The 9,365-nt window shown below is 38.0% G+C and overlaps 1 long non-coding RNA gene across 1 annotated transcript; it reads right to left on the bottom strand.

The window, feature by feature from the left end:
* Positions 1-2,074: 2,074 nt before the first annotated feature.
* LOC146463759 (uncharacterized) lies at positions 2,075-7,266 on the bottom strand. Its single transcript, XR_014856862.1, has 3 exons — positions 7,163-7,266; positions 6,138-6,245; positions 2,075-2,534 (listed from the first exon to the last, which is right to left on the bottom strand). It is a non-coding gene; the product is annotated as an uncharacterized LOC146463759 (long non-coding RNA).
* Positions 7,267-9,365: the final 2,099 nt, after the last annotated feature.

The raw sequence follows: 9,365 nt of genomic DNA, 5'->3' as shown, positions 1-9,365 counted from the left end.
CTGAGTTCAATTCTTCCAAGTCCGTCAGGACAACCATCGGCCGAAAAAATTGCCTTCCACCCCATAAGCTGCCGTTTGCAAGGTGTCAAATATTTCTTTGTTATCCTTAATGACCAAAAATTCCTTCAGCAACCATTTAAATCCTGCTTTGAACTGGAGATTCTCGTCAAGAAATCGTTTATGTTCCGTTGACCTTTCGCCGTGATCAAACAATGAGATTGCGTTACCGAAACGTGCACACATCCAGACGGGCTGGGGTGGGGGCGGGGAGGAAACAAAAACGGAACAGCTCCTTTGTTAAAAAAAAAAGGGCCATTCAATATTACTGTCAAAGCTATGTTATGCATTTCGGGTATTAAATAGGAAACTGCTGCCCCAGAATAATGTGAAATATGATAAGCCCTTGTGCTCTATTTCTTTCAGTTGGGGCGTGGGAGGGGGGGATGGCAAGTAAAACACGAATTTACAGCATCAGATGATCGTTGCTCTTCTGTTTAGGGTTCATATATGTTCACAACTATCCCAAGCTCACTGACAGCTATATATTTGTAATATTAGGTAACAGTGAGAAAGTTATATTCACCGGCACGTAAAATTAATATGAGGGTTTGTATGGGAATACATGCAAATAAACGGCTTACATAGAATTCCAATAAAAAGCGACTTACTTACTGTGTATTACACTTGCCTGTTTGTGTTTTGGAACGTTGTCATAGCGACACGACTGCCGCTGAGAATCAAGCTGTCTACTCTTCAACCCGAACAAATATTCTTGAAACTGCCAGCTAATACACCCAATTGTTTATGTCTCATTCAACCTTTGTTCCTTAAATGCGTCAAACGGCTTTAAAAAGCTACGTGTAAATATGCTTCGCATGATGTGCGAATATTTTGATTTAGATTTTGCAAATATCCCAAGATCGTGGAAAGCACCATACATGCAGCTGCTTAGCAATCTTGTGCAAACATGCAGCTGCGTTTCAACAGGACACTGAACTGCATGAGCCTCAGGCTCATTCCATTATCTAGTGTAAAAACAAAAGGGCAGCAACAAATATTTAAGGCATATGGGTTTTCAATAAAGAGGGTGGCAGAAGGGGGAGGGGGAGTATCAATCGCGCATCAAGTTTAATGTTAAATTGAATCACGCATCACCGAAAACCGTTTTAAAGCAATTACGCATCACGTAGATTCCAAAGTATTCGAGGACCTATTATTGAAAATTGTATTGCATGCAACATCTTCTTAGATTGATTGTGTGTTAATTAATTGTATTAGAGATACATGTATAAAGACGACTTACTTGTAGGAAAAAATGCCGAATGTACCCTGAAAGGTGAATCCTACGTTATACTGTCTTATTCCCTTCTTGGCTATCGTGACTTTTAGGTCAAAGAAAGTTCACTTGTCATGGAAATTGGTAAATCACACGTCACGCGCTCGTAAAAAAGAAAATCACGCATCTCGTTGTGATGTCAGTCCCGCATCACGCACGGGTTCCATCATCCGTCACGCTGCTTATTTATGGGCCATCACGCGTCGCAAAAAAACCCTTTGCCACTAACTATTAGCTGTTGTGCCCTATTTGTCAGTCGCTTGCGCCTCGTAACATTTGATAGCATTTCCAACGATGTTCAGATTTAGTAGTTTTTCTGGCTCCAAGTCCTCGTAATGGTAAACGATATGACAACGTTCGAAAACACAAACAGGCAAGTCTAACACACACACACACACACACACACACACACACATACTCACCTTTGGCAACTTGTGAGGTCTGTGTTTCCATACACCTCTTATGAGGACCCCCCTTTCTATTGGAGGTATCAAAAAAAAATATGGATGTTTGGTAGCTTATTTGCCCATCTCTTTAAACACTTGATTAGACTTTAGGAAATTTCAAATTTTTTTGTGGGGTCTTTGTTATGAGGACCTGCCCATTACTCAACTTTGAATACTTATGGGTACTACTTGCCATACAATTCTTATGGGGACATACTCACCTAACTTGTGAGGTCTGTGTTTCCATAGTGATACCCTACTTGCGAGGACCACCTCTTCTGATGCGGAAGAAGAAGAAGAAGAAGAAGGCTGTTTGGTTGCTTGTTTGTTATAAGTCAAGACATTTGCTTCCTGGGGTTTCACTTACTCCCCTCTGACTACTTAACGGGAATTTTAATTCTTGCTAAACTTATGGGGACTACTTGCCGAACTTATGGGGACATGATAGTTACACAACTACTTATGGGGACTACTTGCCAAACTTATGGGGACATGATACTTACACAACTACTTATGGAGACTACTTGCCAAACTTATAAGAGGACGTGCCAATAAACAACTACTTCTACTAATGGGATTATTTGCCATAGCTGAGCTATTGATTTTCTTCATTGAAGGGCACGTGTTTGCATGGAAACCAACCTATATTGTCTCTTTGTGTCTGTTTGAAAGGCCAATAAGGTTGAAGATGATACCAAGGTTCTTATTATTTCAGCCACATCCCATCTCATAATCACAAGAAATCTGATTATCTAAACAAAATAACAAAAAATGCTACATTTAGTTTGCATTGGAAACACCGACACTTGATTTTGAACACATGAGGAGCACAATAATAATAGACTGCTGGGTCAAAGGGGGGAGGAAGATGCACGACAAATATAGGGACCATGGAATAAACTAATATTGGAAAGAGTGTTATACTTACTGACAATAATAATAATAATAATAATAATAATAATAATAATAATAATGATGATGATGATGATAATCATAATTACCTATCACTGGATGAGGCTGAGTATGACCCGAAGAATTATAAAGATTGAGGAGTTTTCCAGTACAAATCCTTCTAATCTTACTTTTGAGATATATGGATAAAAATTTACGGGTAATTAACCTACTTTAAATATGCTCTCTCAGTTCCTAAGACCTTGTAACAAAACTTTCCAAAGGAGAACTGTTTTTGATCAGAAAGTTGATCATGTGACCAGCTATTGCAAAAGGCCTATTAGTGACAATTTATACTTTCTTATAACTGCCTTAGCACATTCCTTCACTTCAAATCGACTGTCCACCCAGCCCTAGCTTCGCGAGGTTTTGAGAGTCACGTATTTGTAGCATATTTTAAACTTTAAAAAGATTAGGTTTTAAGATTCTTGGAAAAAGGAAAACTGTACTACATTTTGTTGAAACACCAATTTGCTTATGAGAGAACTTCTAAAGACTTTATTTCTGAACAAAAAAAGCAATGAGATAGGATCCCCTTTCCTACAGTGTGCGCGGCCGGTGAGACCAGTTCCTAGACACTGCCTTCCTTTGAGACCATCATAGATAATCCAATGTGGATCATCAGAGGCGTGCAGCCTGTCATGGGAGAATTTTGGGGGGCTTTGGTAGAATCTAATATGGCAGCCAAGCTCTTTCTGGAAAATCCTCCTTCTGATCAAATAAGCCAGTTTTTCGGAGAAAAAAGCGAGGAGTACATGTCTTGTACAGAAAACGACACGGAGTTGAGGGATATTTCATGCTTTTTTGCTGAGTTCGAAGCAGCAGTAGGAGTCATCGAAGAGAAATACAACGTTTAGTGGTCGAAATCCAGACTTGCAAAAGTTGATTCCCATCCAAGGAATGGTCAAAAAGGACACTGAAAAAGCTTCACGAAAAGGTAATTAGAAGACTGCGCTCAAAACCAACTTTAGCGACACCATGGAGAGGAGATTTCACTATGAACATTTCCTGAGAAGTTTTTGATTTGATTTACCATAAAATTGTACTGTTTCATTCAATGGGGGATCAGATTGCAACAATACGCTGTCTCAGTACACTCAGTCTTGATTATTACAGTTTTTTCATGGTCATACCGTTGAGCTTTTGATGTGCAGGAGTATGTAGGAAAAAGTTGTCTGTCATTGTGGTTCCAGTTGCTATTACAATTTAATTAATTGTGAATGTTCCACTGCAGGAGACTAACATTATTGTCTAATATAAATACATTGTATGAACAGACTTTATGTTCCAACATCCATAACATATGTTCCCCTGTTAAGAAAAGTTTATTTACAGTGGACGACTCTACACTTAGACAACAGAAGATCCATAACCAGGATTAACAGTAAAAAAAAGTAAATGTTCTCTGGTGAAAACATTTGTACAAAAAAACTAAGCTTTGAACAACTTGTAACTTTTCTGCCCCATTGTCCAATGGGCCCAAATTGTTAAATTCTGGTTTAAAAAAATTCAAAAATGTAAGTTTAGAGAAAAATTTATAGTTGTAGTTTAAATCTGTCATGATCAGATTTTTGTATTTCTAATTTTATGCTGGGAGGTTTCAATTTCAGAGATGCAATTACGACCAGGCTGATTACCGAAGTTTGTGCCGTGTTGCGTAAAACTATGGGCACTCCCTTCTAATATCACAGCAAGCTGGCAAAATGCACTGCTTCCATTGTTTTTAAAACCACACCCATTTTAAATTCTTGTGCAAAAAATACAAAATGTATGTTTAGAGAAAAAAGTCTTGTTGCCAACTACAACATTAAGGGGGTAGGATACATGAGCAGTCATGACACCTGCATGTTGTAGTTTAAATCTGTCATGATCAGATTTTTGTATTTCCAATTTTATGCTGGGAGGTTTCAATTTCAGAAATGCAATTATGACCAGGCTGATTATTGAAGTTTGTGCCGTGTTGCGTAAAACTATGGGCACTCCCTTCCAACATCACAGCAAGCTGGCAAAATGAACCACTTCCATACCCATTTTTAACTCATAAATGCGACCATGCACAATGAACGAGTGATAGCAATGGTGGGTTTTTCACTAGGTTGGTTGGCTGATTCGGTTGTTGACTTTCAAGCATTCGCAGTGAAAGTGCGGTGTCTTGAATTCAATCAGTGAAGTGTCGGCATGAACTTTGAATAAAAAAAGAAGTGAAAATTTGTTTCACAGTGCATCAAAATAATCTTATTCAATCTGTAGATAAAAATTTGACAATTATTTTAGTGCAAGAATGGAGATTTTTCATTTAATATGAGCAAAGTTATAAGTTTTCCCGTTTTTCCACAAAGTGCGGTGTCTTAAATTGAATGAGTGAAGTGTCTGCATGAACTTTGAATAAAAAACACCCGAAAATTTGTTCCAAGGCGCATCAGAATAACCTTACACAATATGTAGGGAATAAGTTTAGAATCATTTTTATAGTACACGTATGGTTATTTCTTGTTACATGATCAGGCAAAGATATGACTTCTTTTAGCTTTCACGGTAGTGTATGTAGCCATCTTAATTTCAATTAAAATACTGATGCGTCATCTGCATTCACGAGTTGGCTCACAGGAGTTTTTGATTTAAAGATAAATTATTTCAAATGTTGTTAACACTTTGATTATCTGATCAATTTACATGATTTTGAGGACACCACAGTGGTTTTCTATGGATATTTTAAAACCAAAACGAGTCTTTGACATGTTTATTAAACCTGCTGTTACAATTAAGTTAAACAACTGGAAATGTTTAATAGTTGGTGTTGTGGAATACCAAATTGGCATAAGCTTCAGCAGAACAAAATTACACCGATTGCTAATCATGTAGCAACTTCATTTTGAAACCCGAACTAGAAGCAACTGTAATACATGTAGCTTGTTTAGCAGACAGAGATACACGGAAGGTTTTGTTTTCTGGATTTGTCCTACCACCGAGCAGCAATTCTTAGTGATTTTTGTCAAGCAGCTGCAATACCGATTTGATAAATTTTGGAAGCTGCAAATGCAAATTTTCTGTAAAATCATATACCGGCCGCCCTGAATGAACTTCTACATGGTTCATAAAGAGAGAGCTGACGCTTCGCTGAAAGCTACCAATTGTAACCTTAAGTATCATTATTGGCTAATGCTTGTTTTCTGAAGGCTGCACTGGTTGCTTAGGAGAAAAGGGCCAGTTGGTTATTCAAAAAAGTCGTGCCATCGCTTAGGGTAGATGTCACTTAAAGGATCTTTTTAACACAGGGCTTATAATAAGTCACAGATTTCACAATGATGGTCACTTTTAGGAGTGATCACAAACAGTGCTTTGTGTAGTTCTGTAGTGGCAAAGTCATGCTGCTCACATACATAATAATTTTTAGGTCAACTTACTCTAAGAGCTCTGAACTCCACAGTCTTGATATGGAATCACACCCTCAGCATGAATACTGTTATTTGGATCCTTGGAACAAACTTTCTTTTTGGTAAGCAGTTGAGGCTCTAAAAAGAGATAGAGAATCACACCGGAAATTAACTTACCCTATAAATCCCCCCACTGGGTGGGGAATTGCAGAAAAACAACTCATGCTTATATGCATCTCATGAATAAACAAGAAAATAACAGTAGAGCAAATCTTGTTATGTTCTTTTTACATGTAAGCACAGAATCAATTTTCCACAATCCCACACCTCCTTCTCTTAGGGACTTGACCAATTACAAAAGAAGAAAAAAAGAAACCTTACTAGAGACCCAATAAATTTTTAATAACGATTAGGCTTACAAGCTAGGTGACATAACTTATTCAACACATTCCACCATTAGCCATTCGCCGAGATCTCGGCAGCGATCTCGGCCGAGATCTCGGCGGCCAAAAACGCGCCGAGATCTCGGAAAAATTTTCACAAGGGTAAGCAAACCACTGCCATAACTTACACTCTTTATTCTTCAAACCTTTAGTTATTAACATTATAATAACTTCCACTTGGCATCACTTGGCATGCATTTAAAAACCATCCCACAGGAATTCTTCATATATTGACAACTTACAGTGTAGGTCCAGTAGTTAGAAGTTACATTGTCTAATTCCAGACATGTAAAATCAGCTAGATCAAGAGGATTGTCACCTCCAAACAACTTATTAAATATTTTTTTATTATATTATATAACTACTGCTGGGAGACTGGGGGCAAAATAAAACTGTGCTCTGCATGCATGTCTAATTTGGAGACTCAGGACCCCATACCAAAGAAAAACATTTTAGATGTGCTGATGTGCTCATTTCCCTACCATGTGATGTCACAAAAACCAGAGACATAATTGAACCTTTTAAGTAGTGGATATATGATATTAAAACTGGCATGCACATTTTTAAAAGTGCACTTGAATTCTAATTTAAGCATGCCTTTATAATCCATACCTATTGAGCATGCACCTTTTCCAGGGATGGAACAGCTTAGAAGAGCAGGATAAGTGGAACTTGCAGAATAATAATTTATCTCAGACTGAGAATCTTCACTTTCACACCCACACTGGCACTATCAGAAACAAGATCCTATCAAAAACCAATTAAAACAAACATTGTCAACAAACATGGCACTGTAAAGATGGTGGGTTTGATGGTTGGGCTTGATAGAGTTTCTGCCTCTCTCATTCAGTATTTCCCTTGAACATTTCGCCTTCAGTCAGCTTCAAAAGGCTAAGCACAAGATTTTAAAGAGATCTACGTGTATACAGTATTTGATACATATTACAATGCATCAACAATCTCGGGGACAATCTGGCTTTTTAATACCAATTCACTAAAGCACTTAAATCTGAAAATGTTACAAAATGACAGTACACACTGCCCTTACCAGATCATTAAAAAAGCCATGCATTTTCCTTTCCTTGAATTTGACTCCTAAACTTTGTTTCTGAAGAAAGATATGGTAATTAATATCAGTGTAATTCCTTTTTGTTTCATGTCATTTGATGTTTGTTTGTTTGTTTCATTTAATGTCGCACCTGAGGATTGCTGAGAACAACACAGTCAAGGTCTTTTCCCATATCAAATCAACCGTGATCATTTGGATTGTTTTCTTTTATTTAATCCCTTCAAAGTTAGAGTTTTTTTTTTTGAGGTTCTACCACAGTACGTACCATCAAATGCTGCTCTTTGCAACTGGATGCCAGGGATTTTAACCTGAAATATGCATACTGACAGCTGCATGCGATGCATTTGGCGTAGTTACTAAAACAAGGAATGACCTAAAATGATCTAAAATAAGTCCAAAATATCTTAAAATGATCTGAATGAAATGAAACCAAGATAAAAGGAATAAAATTACAGAATTACAGAACTGAGTGCTTACCAAACTAAAGGCTGATATCAGGAAGCTGCTGTGAACTGCCGGAAAGACCGAAGAAGACTTGAAAAGTGCCCATGGTTGCACGTAAGCAGATTTGATGACAAAGTCGTGTAAACAAACCGCACTAGAGTGAATCTTTATTTTTTTTGGTCGGTCTGAAAGACCCAAAAATATCGGCACTGACCAATTTTTACGGGTTCGTTTTATGGTCGCACATTAAAAGCCACACGACAAGGCTAAATTCTTGTGTAAACACTGATAAAACGCTTTTGTAAACAATGTAAAGGCATATCTGTGCAGCAATTTCCTTAATGCACTAGTCAATTAAAACCCCCACCCCCCGCCCCCGGACCCGGGACAGATAGGGGGATAATGGGGGCATATAAGCACTTTTGATCAGAGATCTGTCCCCTGGGGGTGGTAGATAAGATGTGTTTTGCTTCTTTACAGTGTCCCCACCTCGGGGTCAGTCAGGGAGATTTGACTGTGGTTGACTCAGGTACTGAAGTTCTTCGCAAAGTTAATCAACTGCACGTTGTCATTTTCGCGCCATCCATATTGGCGGATTATTGGCGAAATGCTTCGCAAAATTTGGTTTAAAGACAATTCAAAAGAAAGAAGAAAATTCATTCCAGCTCTATGCAAACTCTGCCTACAAACCCATGGTGCAGCTATGGGTACAAAAATGGCAGTCGCCTTTGCGGAGATTTTAAAAACAGAGATTTTAAAACCGCTCATTTGGAAACGATATATAGACGACATATTTACCCTCTGGACTTTAAGGAGAGGAGATAATGCAGTTCATTGAGCAATTAAGCAAACAAACACCACCCCACAATTAAATTTACGGCTGAAATTTCAGAAACAGAAACATTTCTGGATACAAACATTTATAAAGGTGAAAGATTCAGAAGCAATTCAGTTCTTGACGTGTGTCACACTTCAAACCTACTGAAACATTTCAATATACGCACTTCTCTTCGTGCCACCCCAGGGGTCAAAAAAGGCTTCATCAAAGGCGAAGCACTGAGACTTCTCAGAACAAACTCTTCTAAAAACATATTTGAAGAGTATAAATTCAAAATCCTAAATCACACCTACAGGGGGGAGGTTGTCCCGAAAACTTAAACTTAAAACGAATCCTCATGAAAGCCTGGCATTTAATAGAGCAACAACCATGGATATGGCTCAAAGAAATCTACAAAGATCTTCCCCTCATATGTTAAACTGAGAGGGCGGTCAGTCAAAGATATACCCGTGAGAGCTAAATTA

This window comes from Pavona decussata, unplaced genomic scaffold (assembly GCF_977016875.1).
Source record: "Pavona decussata unplaced genomic scaffold, jaPavDecu1.1 SCAFFOLD_175, whole genome shotgun sequence".
Lineage (NCBI taxonomy): Eukaryota > Metazoa > Cnidaria > Anthozoa > Scleractinia > Agariciidae > Pavona > Pavona decussata.
Note: the sequence above shows the minus strand (reverse complement) of the source record. Positions and strands in the feature narration are given on the sequence as shown.